Here is a 16,659-nt window from a genome sequence, read left to right on the forward strand (position 1 = left end):
GTCCTAAACTAACTGAACTAAAGCTCCTTCCCTGCACTGCCTGTAATCCACATAGAAGAGAGACAAACAGMAGATAAAATGGAGGTAGAGGAGGAAAGCTAGAAGGAGAAAGTGCAACTTCAACTCTGGACACTTAAAACCACACAGTAACACTCCCTCTACCGCCACTCAATTCTGCACCTGCAGGGCAAGCAGTGTAAGACCGTATGTTTTCTTCATATTTTCATTTCCTGATTCTTCAGTGCAAGTGTTGACCACTGCAAACTAGCTTTCATAAACGTACAACACAGTGATAGTCAAATTGGATATTTCTTAATTACTCAAACACAGTAAGTTGACAAAACCCATTACTACAAATGCCCAAGTATAAACACTCATCCAGTTCCTTATAAGGGTTTGTTAAAATCATTAGCCCTTTCCTCTGCCCCCTTCAATGCACCTGCATTAGGTAAGTGCTATTGTATTATTTCTATTCTCTGATAGGGGGAGAGGACATGAAGTAAAAGTTGCAGTAGGTCAGCTGCAAAGATGGGATTAGACCCCAGGAGCTCCTGAATTCTGGGACAGTGATATCCATGAATATGTGAAAACATTTCCCCAAGGCTCAATTATTGGCACAATTGCCACATACCCTGCAAAACAATAACATTTAAGAAATAAACCTGCAACAGCCAAGACACAAACATCTGTTTTAAGGAACATTCTGTGGGCTGGGAACAAGACAACCTTTGACTTTCCACCAAGGCTTGATCTAATGAGCCAAATGCACTCATTTGTATTTACAGTATTATCTAAAAACAACGCCATTTTGAAACACATAAAAGTTTTAGCATATACACCGTATGCATGAACATATGTACATTTATAATGTATATAAAATTATATATGCTTAGCTTGCCACTAGAGGTAAGACTTAAAATATTGAGAAAAAATGTTATTACAGAGTTCTACAATATTATTCAATAATTGGAAATTTTCCACTTCCACACTTTTTGTTAAAATCGGGAATATCATTTACAAGCCTTAATACTTAACAGAACTGCCAGTTTACACCTGGTCTTATTATTTTATAAGACAAGAACCAGATATTTCATCATCTGACATGTTTCAACATCTGCACTGCTTTCCTGTCCCCTAGTGTCTCAGGTACATTTGTCGTTCCTAATGACGACAGATACAGAATTAGTCCACAACTGGACCAGCTGTGAAAGTTTTGCCATCAGGTTCAGAGATACCCAAGCTGCTCTTGGACATCTGCTCATTGACTTCACAACGCACCAGTCCTGTGCTTTCTGTCATGGTGGAAACCCAAATATAAGACTAGGTCTTTCTTGTATAAGATGATACACAATCGAATCAAATAAAAATAATTAAAGCCTATCCATCCAAGAATTCATAATCTGWGTGCAAGCCAAACAAATACCAGTTAGAAGAGATAAAAAGTTGTGTTCCTATGGGTTAAATATAAAAGCAATACTTAGAAAAGCTGCAGTACTTATCAGCCATTCAGTTGGCAGATGCCAACCATAAAAACACAGAATTTTGTTTTTTAAATTCATCAAGCCAACATGGTTCAAAGATCTCAAAATAAAGCAGGTGGACACAGGACAAAACCTTTTCAGGAAGCTTACCTAATGAGCAAGCTACAGCATCCCTACCTGGAAGAAAATGGAAAGAGAGCAGCAGACCCTGTTTTCAAGTTCCAAAGTCCAAGGAGTCTGCAAGGCAACTTTCTCCTCAGACAGTGATAGATGATCTAAACTGTCTGCAGGCAGGGACAGAATGGAAGCAAAGCTGCACCACTAGCAGAGTAAAGGTGATGGCTAACAGACTGATAAAGCAGCACTTTGATACCAGCGGAGAAAGTACAGAAAWAGCAATGGAARGGTCTTGTGGAGAGAGGACTGATTRAGGCACAAGAAAGAGGCGATGGAGCTGAACTGATGACCCAAACTGATCTTGCTATAGCACTTTCCAGAGGCCTGGAGGGATTGCATGGTAGCTGTCACCAAGCCCACAAACACAGGAGATTCCAGTCCCAGTGCAAGCAAGAGCCTTAAAAGTTTGAGTAGACAGACAAAAGCCAGATGTTATAAACACTATCAAAGTGGAGTAGCAAGGCTCAATTGCGGCACAAGTCAAAAGGACGGGTAAATGGTATCTTAAAAAAAAAGAAAAAAAGGGATTTTATACAGCATTTACCATTTACCTGTGTGATGCCACCACCTTGTGGTTTGTACAGTCACAACACTACCAGAATCTTAATTTTGTCAACAGTAAATAAGCCTAATACCCTTTTACTGTTTTCATTCTAAAGAACTCGGCTTGGAGTAAATCCATGAACAAATTGAACAGCTTTACTTGCCTGCTATGTCCTGATGGAATTTAACACATATTATTATCTATTTATTGTTATTACAATGCTGAGGTCCATTCTCGATACTGTTAAAATAGAGAAATACTAAGTGAATATTACACCTCCTATTCATATATCCTGAAAAAAGAAATCAAAGCAATGCTGTTCTGAGGATGTATTTTGTCTTCTGCACCATATTGTGCTTCAACAGACCTTTTCCTRTGAAATTTTCTTCCCTCCTTGCAGTATCTTAAGCTCAAATTGATGTCTAAAAACTGAAGAGCTGCAAGATTAAGTAATGTACATATCTGCTTGTCAAAYAATATTTCAAAAAATAAGCATTTGTTTGTTCAGTCTCTATGTTTAAAGCAGAGATGCTGCATTATTTTATCTTGTATTATTTTCCATCTAGCATCACTGAGGAACACCATCTTCTGTTCAAGAAAGGAGGCTATCTCCTGCTATGTCACACTAACAGATGAGGACAGCAGYTCTGTGCACACACCCCGTGGAACTGCTTTCGCGTAAGAGGCCTGGGGTTAGACAACTGGCACCAGGAAGATAAGCGCTCCACAAACTGAAAACAGGGCAGCTTCCAGCCTGTTTCACAGCTACCACAGAACTCTGGTGCCACCACCTGTTAGTCAGCCACTACCTGGAGACAGGTTGCACTACAACTTCATGTTACGCATTGAGATACTTTGCTAGCTTTATATAGGTTTTACCCATTAACTTGGCAGCACCAGTGCTTGCCTTAGCTTACAGTTTCCAAGTAGGGAGGGTTGCTTCCTATCTTGTCAGCCTCATTCCAAAATATTAAAAGCTACTACCTTCTCTTCTTCYATCCTTTCCATTTTTTTTAGGGCCATGTGTGATGGCTGAAAAACTGCGATGGTGAAATTACAGAGGCTACAGCACTCCAAGAGCAAGAATGACTAGAATTTATCTTTTTAATCAGAACCTATTTCGTCTGGCTAAGTCTTTAACTTCTTCAAATGAAAGGCTAAGAGTAATCAGCTCACAAACCAAACTATGCCTTATAATAAAAAGGGAAGCATCAGTTATGGTAACATTTCTGTATAACACATTAGGCTTCAGAAATACTTGTCTTGATAAGTTGCTTAAAATATTTCAATGTGCAAAAATGGAACATATGGGACATCAACCCTCTTTGAAATACTTACGCGCCAGACAGAACTAGGTCACAGCCATACTCCAATATACTCAATTAAAGATAGTGTAATCCCTATCACTTTTATCCTGCCTTTTTAACAGTTTAAAAAGGTTGGAAGTATTTAAGTGGCAATAAAATTCTGTTTCTCAGAGGGGTAGGAAAGGAAAGGTGAGATATTTTAAAGGATTTGTCCAAGTTAACCATAAGCAAATATTACCTACCTGTTGGAAAGCCCAGTCTTGCCCATAGTAAACCCAGCAAAACAGAGGATTGTCCAAGATCTTCAAGARGCCATAAAAGGAAAAAACAGTCATTACTGCAGGGCAAAAAGGGCTCCTCAGCCCAATACAGCTCTTCCCATGCCATTTCTGATGGAAAAACTGCCATTTACGTCAGTCCRCAGGCTGCACCCTCCAAAAAACGGAGACACCACAAAAAGATGACTACATCCATGCCCTCTGCTCCAGCCTATCCTGTCACAGCCATCCAAACCAGCTCCTATCCGTAGGGGCCCTCCAGGGCCCATTTTTCAGGGGCGAGGCGGTGGCATGGCTGATCACCTCACACTGCCTCAGCAGCCCCGGGCGGTTCCGGAAGGTTCCACCCCACGGGCTCCCTCCACAATCAGCCCCTCATGACGGCACCTGGGCCCAGCAGCTGGTGCTGCCTGCGCCGCAGACACAAGGCCAGGCCGAGGTGGCGGCTCCGCTCCAGCCTAGGGCCCTCAGCCCGTGGGGCCACATGCCTACCTGGCAAAGAGCCGCCTGACGCGTTTCCAGCGTTCCGTCTGGTGTCTCAGCAGGGGTGCAACTCCAAAACACCCATTCCGACCACACACCCAGCCTGCCATGTCCCCATCCTCCTCAAGCCTRAAGTGGAGCCTCTTCCCATGATGGCCCCCCGTGCCCAACACCTGGAAGCRAGTGCCAGGGCACAGCTCGGCCACAGTCCCCAGTGCCCCATCATGTGCACACAAACCCCTCACRTACAGCCAGTACGTCCTGCGTCTCCCGAGCACAGGCTGCTCCCCGTCCGAGCGTCAGCCCGTCGTGTCGCAGGAGGGCTGCGAACGCTGCTCAGTCCCGYGTCTCTGCAGCTTGCGCAGCACTTAGCGGAACCAGCCAGCGGTATTTTTACACGGGGGCCTCGGGGTGCCGGTGTCAAGCAAAAATATTGCCTTAAGGGCCAATTTCCGGAAGCAATTTCAATTTCAAAACCGATTTATTTGGGAGGAAGAGAATTTGAGCTGCCTTGTGCCTAGATTAACAAAGCCCTAGTAAAAACCATGGAGCTCTATCTGCAGATCAGCAAGGCCTGTTCAAATCCTGTTTTCACAGCTGCACATGTGTGAGCTGGATTGCAAAGGTCAGGCTTCCAAATTTTCCATAGGTGGCAGCAGTACTGCAGGGTTTTGGTGAGGACGAGGAGAYAGCAGCTTTGCTGCTTCAGCGCAGCAGAAACTTCACGTATGGGCAAAGCCTCGCGGGAAGGAATGACTTCTGCGCGCTGCTGTCGGCAGCACAGGCACCCCGCCAGACCCACAGTACTCTCAGMGCCAAACAAATCCTGTGGATGGGATGTGACTGAAGAGCTAAAGGGTGAACGGCCTGTTTTTAGGGATCATCTCCCAGGAAGGATTTCCAGGGACACTCATGAACTCATTCTCTAGTCTTTCTGAGGACCCTGGTAATAAAGATTTCCAACAGCAAGGGTGGCTTTTACTTCAAAGGACACCTGCCTCTAGGAATACACTAAAACCCAGAAAAGGCTCCTCCCTTACAGGCTAGAAAACAATTAATAGATGGCAACAATCCAGCTGTCTCCTGCTTGGGCTATTCTGGAAGTSAAAAAATGCATATGCCACTTCTATACTCCCAAACACAACTTGTCCTGATTGAAAGAAAAAAAAAATGATAGCTATACGGTGGGGACGAGGGGAAGGCATATATCATTGCAATCATCATCCTTCAACTGCCTGAAAGATAACTATCAGTGCATATATTTCACTGCATGTCTTATGGGAGAGCATAAGGTAACATTATCATTTTTATGGGTCAGAAGACCTCTTGGGACATGAGGGAGCTAAGCAGTATATATGTCTTTTCTCAGCTGGAAAAAGTGACACTTGTATAAAACATTTCCCACTCAAAACAGAAAGGGCAGCAATAAAATTGCAGCTGAGTCATGAATCCAGCTCTGCTGCAGAAGTTAAGSCAACAGTCTGACTGAAGAACTCTTCACAGAGAAAGAAAAAAATGCTGAAATACTTTTTCTGCTCTTCMTCTCACCTTTACCAGCCCCCTTCATTTGCTATAGAATAGGTTAACTCAGAAGTTTACCTGAAATATAATAATTTGTAAAGTGAATCTTTTCACAGCACTGGAGGAATGTCCTGACAAAATTTAACATAACCTAGAAATAGACCTGAATGAAAGTTGTAATTTCTGTAGGTTTCATTTCTATTTCATAGCATTTTAGCCAACAGCTAGCAATTTTTCTTTTAGCAGTTCCTGAACATTTACAAATTTCCCAATTCTCCATCATCATTTCACCACAACTTTCCCTATGAATACTCAGCATTCCCCCACCTCAACCATTACATGGAGACTTCCTCTTTTAAAAACTAAAGGAATGACCTGAAAGGAATTGCCATTCCTATCTTAGCACATTTTCCCAGTCTATGCTAAATATACTCTTCCTAGAGCATGGGAATCTCTTCTGGCATGGCCTATTAAAGGGCAGCTAGTCTGTGTCACATTGATTAGATCAGTGCTCTGGGAGGTAAGCAAAATTCAGGGAATTCTGATGAATTGATTTTTACTTTCTACTAGGAAATTGAAAAATGCAATAAACTCTTGACTAATTGTTCTATCTGGTCCCCACAGTGAGCTTAATTAACTATTTAATTAGGCAGTGAATTAACACTGTTGCTAACAAGACGTGATATGGGTTGCCCCACGCAGTCTTCCTCGCCTGTCCCTCCCCTCTGTGGTGCCCCTCTCAAACCCTGCATCCCCTGCGAAACAGAGGCTGCTCTTTTTTACGGTTTCAACACTGGCGTCATTGACCCAAGCGCTCCTGGGCCCAAAATAACCGCGYGGGTGTCCATTCGGTGTGGAAGCAGCCAGCGGCACATCCCGCGCCTGGCACATCCGCCGAAATCCTACACCTCCTCGGACAGCAGTTGGAAACAAGGTCCTGACAACTCGTAAACATGTAAAGGGATGGGGAGTTCATCTTGCTCCTCACCTCAAGGATATATAAGGACCTTACAAAACCTGCCTACTGCCTTACAAATTCTGCAAGGATTGTTCAAAGAGTTATATTCTATGTTCTTGGCCAAATTCCACCATTCTTGGCCAAATTACTCTCTACCTTGAATTTCCCAGGCAGTCTTATCTGATGCTTTCCTTTTGTTTTATAATTTTTTTGATGCCACATAAAATCCAACGTGTATTTTACACATAAATCCAAAGCAATTTCAGCTATTACTTAGTAAATAACAATTAGAGTGTTCATGTAGCATTAACAGGTACCGAAAGAAGCCAGGTCAGCTAATGTTAGGCATGGYAAGAGAAACATATGCCTTGAATCCAAATAACACAAGTCTAATTAAGTCATTAATGCCTTGCATTTACCAAAAAAAAAAATCAGTCCTTTTTYGATACATGCTCCACTTCTACTTACTAACAGATTTCAAAATCTCCCCTAGAAAAGGCTGCATTTCAGCACAATGTAAAGTAAATCTTACATGGATAAAACTCAATAATCAGTTTCAGCTAAAAAGCATTATATAAACGTGTAAGTGAATGAAGCTTCTTTCCAACATTTCTATATTTGCATTAAACTTTTGAGTAGTTTCTGACAAGATGTACGTGGAACCTCTAGCTCCGAATGCTTGCTTTTATTGATGTGTATCAGCAGAGAACGAGGAACAACAATATTTAACAGTGCACGTGGCTGCACCCTCAGCAGTCCTAGACATGTCACACGCGGAGAGTGCCAGGGTCTGCTGCTTTACTGTCCTCTCAGCAGCAATCCCACATGGGCCGGAATGCTCCGTGCAGGATGGTGACCTGAGCTGTCCCCTGGCCCCAAGCCTGTTCTAGCTGCAGGGAGCAGCGGTGGCTGGAGCCGGGCAGCCCCATGAGCGGCCGCTCCGCTCACGAGCCTTTCCAGACCGCTGCGCGCCCTCCAGCCCTGCTGCTCGAGGCCRCGGCTGCCCCAGGGGCAGCAGGGCTCAGCACCCGGCCTGCAGTCAGCCCCGGTGCAGCTCACCCATGGGACAGAGCTGCCTGCTAAGGACAGCACCCGCTACAGTCACCACAGAGGTGACAGTTACTCCACACGGCTCCACTTTGTATAGAGCACTGCTCRGATCAGGTAATCCACGCTGTGTGGGTGGCTAACACAAACTAACACAAAACRAACACAATCTCCTATAATTTAGGAAGGAAGGAGGAGGCATCTCTGTGAAACTACAAATTTGGCAACCTCAGACAAAATTAGTACTATGCACCAAGTGCTGTGACAGCTCTGCCTGTGCTGGCACTACACAAGGAGGACTTGGAGGAGACAAGTCAGAAGCAACAGCAGGCAGAGGGAATCTATTTCAAGCTGCTATGGAAAATACCTGGGCAGGCTGATACTGCAGCTCCATTCCTGTGATAACTACTCTGATTTCTTGTGACAATATATCCTAACTTCAATTGCCTCATACTCATTATTCTCTATAAAAGGACAATAGAGATAGAGCATGCTAAGCAAACAATTGCCTCCTTATGTGATGCTCAATTTAATGAAAGGAGAAGAACACTGAACAAAAGCATGGCTGAGAAATAAGCAAGCAGGAAAAATGAAAGAGGGTAGATGGAGTAGTTAAGGAAAAAGCTCATTTTGACCACAAGAACAGGGAGAAGGAGGTACAAAAGGCTGGGGGAAGAAATACACACACTGTGATCTATTCTTGCCTCTGCCATGAGCTACTGAAGTGGTCTGAGTGGTCACAGACAGATTTTCAAGTGCTCCAAACTATCAACTGAAGTTAGATCAAGGAAGGAGTTCCCAAAACACACAACACTTGGTAGCTCAGGTGACCTCAGGAAGGAACTCCTGAGCACTGAGCAGCTCGGAACACCTGCACATCTCTATCTCCTTTGGCTTTGCAGGTAGGACACTAGAAAGGAAACCCAAGAAGACTTCTCTTTCTAACTCGGTCACTGATCTACTGAATGACCTTTGGCAAGTCATTGGGGATGACAGTGCTTCAGTTTCATAAATAGATAAAGAAGATTTTATAAGAACGGGGTATTGAGAAAATAAAGTTTCTATTTCTGAAAGTTTTCCAGATTTCAAGATGCATTTTATCTCCAGCACAACCAAAGGCTTAAGCTGCAGCACCGCAGCTGGCCATGGCTCCATAAATGTTCATGCTCTGCCTGTCACTGGATTGTTGCTCCTGGCCTTGTGCCCTTCCTCACTCCGTGTCTGTCTAACCGTAGGACTAGTCTTCTGGTCCAGGGAGGCTCATGCTACCAAGAGAAACATCCCTGCACTCACAGCCTCCCTTCTGCCACATCCAAGGATTTCCAGTGGACTGCTCTGAAGAACCAGAGGGTTGTTGCTAAAGTGTCTTGGGAGAAGGGAATGCCTGAGCGCTTGACAAAGARTCTATTCCTTGTTTGGTTTGGTTTGCAGACACAGGTTGTAAAGGCTCGTGGTATTTGATAGTACTAGAGTTCTCCTGGCAGCTTTGCAGAAAGCCGGATCATGGGAAGCCCCTGTAGTTGGTCACTGAACTGACGTTCCCGATAATTTCCTACTGCTACTGGAAGCGCAAATGATGAGCCTGCTACCTTCTCAGAGACCTTGCAGAGTCCAGGGAACTTCCCATTTGTGTGAACTGAAAAACATGTTTAGTTGCTGTCCAATTTGGACTGAAACCAAGTTTCGGAAAGATTAAATTCTCAAAGCAGAAAACCCATGCATTCTTTTTTTCTTTTGGTAGAAGGTAAACGTATGGCAATGATCATGTAAGCAAGTATTCTAGGCACTCATTTTTGGACCAGGTTTGCCTGCAGAACAGCTTTATGTTTTCAAAAACATAAGCAGGATTCTGTTTTGTCCTACTGTCTTTCTATTCCTCTAAGTTTTTACAGTTATGGTAAAGAAAACATGGAATATGATGATCTGTTTGACTTGTCATAATCCTGTAGCTCTCTGCCTCCAGGCTGCTCAGCCTTAGACTCAACGTCACCAATGAGAGCCAAGTYGATGGTGCTCTGCACTCAGCAGTAGCTGAAACCAGTAAACTGTGGTTAAAAAAAAGTACAGATAAATTTTTATGTACTATGAATACAGAGATACCTCTGTTTGCAGATAGAGAGGAAGAAACAGGCTCATGTCAAAAAATCCAAGTGCAAGGAACCACGAAAGGAAAACCTGCTGTATTGCAGGTACTGAAATAAGTGCAAAGAGGACAGAGGGACTGCAAAGAAAGGGGAGGAAAGGCAAGAATCAGAGGAACTCAGAGCTTAGTGTTGCCTGGGATTTTTAAATAAGTCKCTAGGGTAGGCCAGTTAAGTGCCACTGTTAAACAACTTGCCCTTTCTGTATTTCTCAGGGGTTCTCTCCACAGTTTTCTTCTACTTCTAGTCCCGTCTTCTTCTGAAGAACTTGAACACACTGTAGCTCTGGGATTTCTGAAGAAAGTGACATATTTTCCTCCTAGAAGGCAGCAATTGTCTGCAGCAGTAATCCAGAGATTTACAGGCAGGCTTCAGTCCAAATCTCTCTCTCTCTTTCACCAGTTTCTTGTGAATAGCTGCCCATTTGCCAAGCTGAGAAGGGCTCTGTCTAATGCATAAACACATAATTCAGAGGCCTGAGTTCGGATCCCAGAAGTCTCATGAGAGTCCCTGGGTCATTTGTACAAATTGGCCCCTCCATGCAGAGTAACTTCAGGAGTGGGGACAAAGTGGCGAAAAATASTGGGCCTATATATATATATAGGTTTGGATTTTGAAGGGAAAAGATGGAGGAAAAGGCAGGAGGGAAGGGAGGAAGTTGAGTAGGGGAATATCTTGAAAAGAGGAATGAATGGAAAAGCATGAATAAAATCCTGCAAAGAACAAATCCTGCAAGATCTGGCACATGTCGTGGATTAGCTAAATGTAAATGCACTCTTCTCATCCATGCTCYCTGCTCACAAATTCACCGCAGCCCAAGCAAGAAAGGGCTGAGATGCCTCTTCACAGCAGGGTTAAATGCAGCTACAGGCTGTGCCAGAGCAGCCTGCCATGAATCACACCCGACAATGGCTATGGTGCTGGGGCTGCATTTCCTCATATCTCTCATAAAGCATCTGCTTTTCATTGTTAYATGCAAGAAAAACAAAGCCTATACATTGACACTGGTGCCTTGGGCCCCTAAATGTCCCCAGTCCTCCGAGCAGTGCAAGGAAATAACCTCAGACAGCTAACCAAGCTAATTTCAAGCCTCCATGTGCCACATGCTATTTTCAAAGTACACTACAAATGTTTCAACATTTCACATTAAGGAGCTGCTCTTTTGAGCTTGTTAAGTGCTATTATCCCCATTTTATTTCCAATGAAAAAGCAGCAGAAAGCATTTGCTCAGGGTCTCTAAGGGAATCAACAGCACAGCRAGGATTAGAACTAAGGATTTCCTGTCCAATCTGCAAACCACACCTCTCTCCTGTTTACAGTGTTAACTTATTCCCCAGCAGAAAAGCTCTGTGAATGGAACAATTCACTTTGCTATTTCGGCCTCCCTTCCTTCCCTTCTCAGTTCATTGCTGGCATTACCTTCACACAGACCTGCTACCAGACGGTGTGACAGAGGAAAGCAAGCAGAGAATGGCTCAGAACAATTTCAGCAGCAAACACCTGCATGTTCTCAAAATCGCTAAATTGAAGAAAGCTCGAAAAACTTTAAAGATGCCCTAAAAATGCTGTTAATAACAGAAAAATCAAACTGAAATGTTTCAGGATCATGTATCAAGGGATAAGCTAACAAACGACCAAGAACAATTAATCATGCCACTTAGCCACACCTCTCAGTTTTTGCATGCCCAGTGCAGCAATACGAGGGTAACAGTATTGCTWCCCAGAGTCATTCTCCCTCTTACAGCATGGCTAAGAATCAAGAGCGTTTTAAAGAGGGAACATCTCAAGACTCTGTGCTTTTTGTTTTGATCTGGAAATTACATTTTGACTTTTCCCTCTGGAGTCACAGATCCTTGATGTGATAAGCTCACACACCCTGCTAGCAGCAGAGATAGCAATTAATTTTCTTACTGCAAAATCCTACTAAAACTACAGGCTTCAGAGCAGAAATCATGATTCCAAAGAGATGATTGTGCTCTTCTCTTAAATCAGATTGCACATATATATAAAATTAGCAGTGACTTAGGGGCTTCAGTGCTAGAGAGGACAGCTACAGCACTTGAGCCCACATACCTTCATTTTTATACACCTTTTGAATAATCCTCCAAAGGYATAAGTCTTCCAATGCACAGAAGAAGATAATAGCTTTTTGATTAATGCATGAAAATACTTGATTTTAATAAACATGTCCAACAGAAGATACTAAAACCCATTATTAAAAAAAACAGGGAAACCCTATAGAAGACAATGTTTTTAACACAGTTGCTTTCAGCTTCTTGCTTTTATTAAGCAAACTCCTTTCACAAAGGTCTCCAAGGCTACTCTTTCACTTATGTAGACCATCCAATTCCTCTATAGTAAGTTTATTACCAGGAAAATAAGAGTATTTCCATTCTCTCCACTGCAATCCTTACCCAGATACATTTTTGTATGTAGATCATAACAAATTGGATAGGAAAAAAATACATAAATAAATAATATAAATATATATAAAAAAGGTTTGCTAGTTTAGCCCCTCCCCTTCCTGCAATGGGTTTCTTAAAGATGGTGGAGGGGGCAGAGTTATTCTGTGCACCTGGGAGATGCAGCCTGTTATCAGCTAARTCTACTGCAGGCAGTGTTGTTCCTCCCCAAGGCAACTTACTGTGATGTTACTGTTATGTTCCTTCTATTGATCTCAATGTACTTAAAGGTCTTGAGGAAGGTTAATTATCCCCTTCCTAAAGATTACTGGGAGAGCGGGGAGGAACATGTACTTCTTCAAGTATTCTCTAATTTATTGGTTTTGGAGCATCCTGGCCTTGATTGTGTTACTGGTGGAAAAAGTACCTGTGTTGTCAAGCTGTGGAATGTGGGTTCCATGTTGCAGAATGGTAAGAGAGAAAGAACTTACACTAAGGACTAAGCCCTCTCTTCCCTTAGGCAGGAGCCACTCATTYACAGGAGGTAGTTATCTAATCTGCTCTTAAAAACTGTCTGGTAGTGGGTGTGCTGCAGTCTTTTCTTTGTTAATCTAGCCTAGGTTTTGACTATTCTTATTGGGAGGAGAAATTAAAAAAAGGGGGGGGGTGTAAATCTTGATCTGAAGTGCTTAATTTAAGATCACTGGTTGTTTTTGGTTTTTTTTCTTCCGTACTGCTAGTAGGTTGCAGAGCTCTGAGTCTGACTTATCCTGATGTGGGAGATCCAAAGTCAAAGACGTCCCAGGTTATTTTGGGCTTTGTGCTTAATCTTGGCTACCAAGTTACAGTGAGGACTAATTCCAGGTCTTGTGACTCTCATCTTGTTTCTATGGGTACATATTTTGGGGGGCTAATACGGTTATGTTAGCTGGTAACACCTTTCAGATTCACTCCCCCACAGAACAAACTTCACTTTACCAAAATATAAGAAGAGAGTTTAAAGCTATTAAAAAATATTTATATATATCGAGTTATTTTCTCATTTTGACTTAAAAAAAATACTTAATTACAAAATACTAGGATATTACCTACCTTCTCAAACACCTCAACTGAAAACACTTATTTTTCTCCCTCTAAACAGGTGCTTCCTGTCTACATCCAAGACCTTTCTTTTCCTTTTCCAGAAACCTAATTATTCCCTGCATTCCTACATCTATTTTTGTACCCACTTTAAGGCAAAACGCTAGTCAAAATTCTGTTGTATGAATTCTATACAAGCTGTGATTAAATAATCCAATTGATTGTTGTACAGTGACGTATATAGCTGCACAGTGATGTATGTACCATTCTTGTCTGTTCTGTATTTTTTTTTTTTAACCAGTCGCAATACTTAAGCTTAAACTCTTCAGGAGAAGATAAAACTTCTACCCTTCTTCTGAGTACTTGCTCAATCCTTTAGATACTCATAACTGCCAGAAACCTTAATTTCAATTTGTCCTTTCCAAAAATAAGCCAGTGACACCAGTGGTCCTTATGCACTTGGGCAGTTTCCATACAAGCCTTTGTAATGTTCAGGCTTAGGAGAGTAAGGAAGAACTGGCCATGCTCAAACCTTTGCTTACACCTCACACCTGAATTTCTGCCACCTCTGGCAGGAGAGGTTTGCAGGCTGTGCAAGTGGTACCTGCTATGYGCAGGTGCAGGGGAGTCTGCCTGACGGGGCAGGCCAGAGGCAGCTCCCTGTTGTGCAGAGGCCTCGCTGCACTAAGCGCCTACCTGCTCCGCRGAGGCTGGCGGGGGGACGTGCGGGGCTCCGCGGGGGGCTCTGCCGGCCTGCGACTCATGGCAGCTCCAGGTTCCCCCTGACCTCGGGCCGAGCGGGCGCTTCCACCTGGCGGCATGGAGACATGACTCAGCACTCGCTTGATACTGGCTCTTAATTAAGCGGCTACGTACATACAGACAATGGTGTGGCACCCGCAGGATGAAAGCCAGCAAACACTAAGACAAAGCCTGTGAGGGCTAGATGGTCTCATCTCAAGCTAGATGGTATGAAGGGGGAAAAAGTGTGTTGTAGGAATTAACATTGCATTGATGTTAACCTTCGTGTGGCCCAAGATGGCTCAGCTATTACTAACTTCTAGTGATAATTTTGGTGATAATTGCTCTCTTTATTTCTAAACTGAAGTGTTGTAATAAATTAGAATCTTGTCTAACAGGTCAAATTACTTGGAAACTAAAGTAGCTACAAGATGGGTTGCTGAGAGAGCTCTTTTTCTGGTCTTAATTGCTTGATCAGTGATTCAACATCAATATATTCTTATCAGCTCCAAGTTGCATTTTTATATTTTGATCTGGGTTGCTCTATATTCTACAGCTCTGAATTTACACTGCTTTTTACACCATTTGCTAGCCTTTTAACGAACACTCCAGAAATGCTGCTCTGTGCATCCTTGTTCCTGTGTTATTTTCACCCCGATGATTGTCCTTACTCTTGAGCTTCAGGGTCTGTACAGCAGGAATTTATGACAGGCATGTAATTCTTATGTGTTCAGTAAAGCTTGGTGCTATTGGTAGCTGTGCACATTTAGCATATTATGGTTACTAACTCCTCAGAGCACCCAAACAAGTGCTTAAAATTTCATGAAATGAGACAGAACTATGTGCTTGAAAACTTTTTTTTTTTGATTCAGAGCTGCAAAATACACTTGTTAATTTGCACTAGCTGTTAATACTAATGTATATATTGCATTGTCAGAATTAACAGCCAAGTGAACACCCAGGCAAAGATCACGTTTCCCAAGATGTTTCACTAATTACCATGGCTGTGATTTAATGTTAATTATTTATTATACTTCATTATATTCTATTAACTCAACATGTTCAAAACAAAAACCTGAACCTGAAATGTCGGAATTATAAGCCTTCATTCTGGCAACAGATGATGTATCTTTTCCAAGAGGAATTTTAAGATACATACTAAAGCCTCATTAATTTATATTACAAAATTATTGTATACTCTCTTTCTTCCAACAGAAGTTCTTGAAAGAATGTTAATTCTACTAGGAGATTAGAATTAATAGTACAGAAAGCAATGGATTCATTTCTCTGTTTGCAAACTTCCCTATTAGYGAGTGTAGAACGTTTCTGTTTAGGGCTGAGAAGGATGTTCCTAAGGAATCCTGAGTTGAGAACTCTATCAGCTTTTATTCAAAGTTTGAGACTGATCAAATGTGGCCTAAATCCTGTAGAACTGAGCAGGCTCCTAACTTTGGAAAATGTTTTCAAGGCAAGGTCCTTAACACTGTACCGCTCAAGAAACAGCCTGTCTTGATTATGAATGTTTTTGAGCTACCAGTGTATTTGCTTTTAGGTATGTCCAGATTGCTCTCAGAATGGACCAAGGCGAAGAGTCAGTACGGTATCCCTGTATTCCAGTATCCCTGAATTCAGGGAAGTTGCTGTTTTCCCAGACTGCCCTGGTTTGGGTGCTTTTYAATCGCTGCTTTATCACCATTTCCAATAACTTATTCTCTTCACATAGGCAGGCCTTCAAGCGGCGCGGAGCTGCAGCTGCCTCTGTCCAACGTGCCCTCGTTGTGGGGCAGTTCTGGCGCCTGCTGTTGCCCTGCCAGGGCGGGAGGCCGACAGTCCCTGTGTGCAGGGCCGTGCGGCGCCCACAGGGCCACGTTTGGGCCGTACTTGCCTGGGAACTGCACAGCCCTGTTTTGAGACAAGGGGATGGATGTACCTATGTAGGCGCTGCCTTGGGAGGCCTGTCTGCAGGCACCTGCTTGTGTGAGCTCGTGGCAGTGCTGGCTTCGCAGTATGAGCTCATGATCCTCCAAGCAAAATCTGGACTAACGAGCCCTACCCTGCCCAGGAAAGACGGTGCTTGTACCAACACCTGCGACGGGAAGCGGTGACTTTCCCAAGATCCTAGAGATTGCACTGAATCAATTACCCGAGTCCTGCGTTAGCGGCAGCTGAGACTGTGAGCGGGAGCTGYGGAGCTAGAGGGGCGGCCTGGCCCAGCCCGGCTCTGGTCCCTCCTTTGCGGCCTTCCCTGTCCGGCTGCGTGGAGGGCGACAGGGGCTGGCGGTGCTCGGGGGAAGCGCTGCGGGAAGGGGATGAGCGGTGCTCCCTGGCGGARACGAGGGCGGGATGGGCTGGACAGCGAGGAAAGAACCGGAGAGGGTGGGAAAAAGACGGTGGGGAGGTGGGAACGCCTTCGAAGCACTTCGTGGCTACGGTGGGGCGAAGCTGCATGGGGAGAGGGGAAAAGGTGGGAGAAGGAAAGGAAAAGGAAGGGAAAGGAAA

General features: G+C 43.5%; 1 long non-coding RNA gene across 1 annotated transcript; it reads left to right on the top strand.

Annotated features, from left to right (window-relative positions):
• The first annotated feature begins 12,635 nt into the window (after nt 1-12,635).
• Nucleotides 12,636-16,407, top strand: LOC112950965. Its single transcript, XR_003250111.1, has 2 exons — nt 12,636-12,810; nt 15,713-16,407. It is a non-coding gene; the product is annotated as an uncharacterized LOC112950965 (long non-coding RNA).
• Nucleotides 16,408-16,659: the final 252 nt, after the last annotated feature.

Source organism: Nothoprocta perdicaria, unplaced genomic scaffold (assembly GCF_003342845.1).
Source record: "Nothoprocta perdicaria isolate Ctin4 unplaced genomic scaffold, notPer1 scaffold_103, whole genome shotgun sequence".
Taxonomy (NCBI): Eukaryota; Metazoa; Chordata; class Aves; order Tinamiformes; family Tinamidae; genus Nothoprocta; species Nothoprocta perdicaria.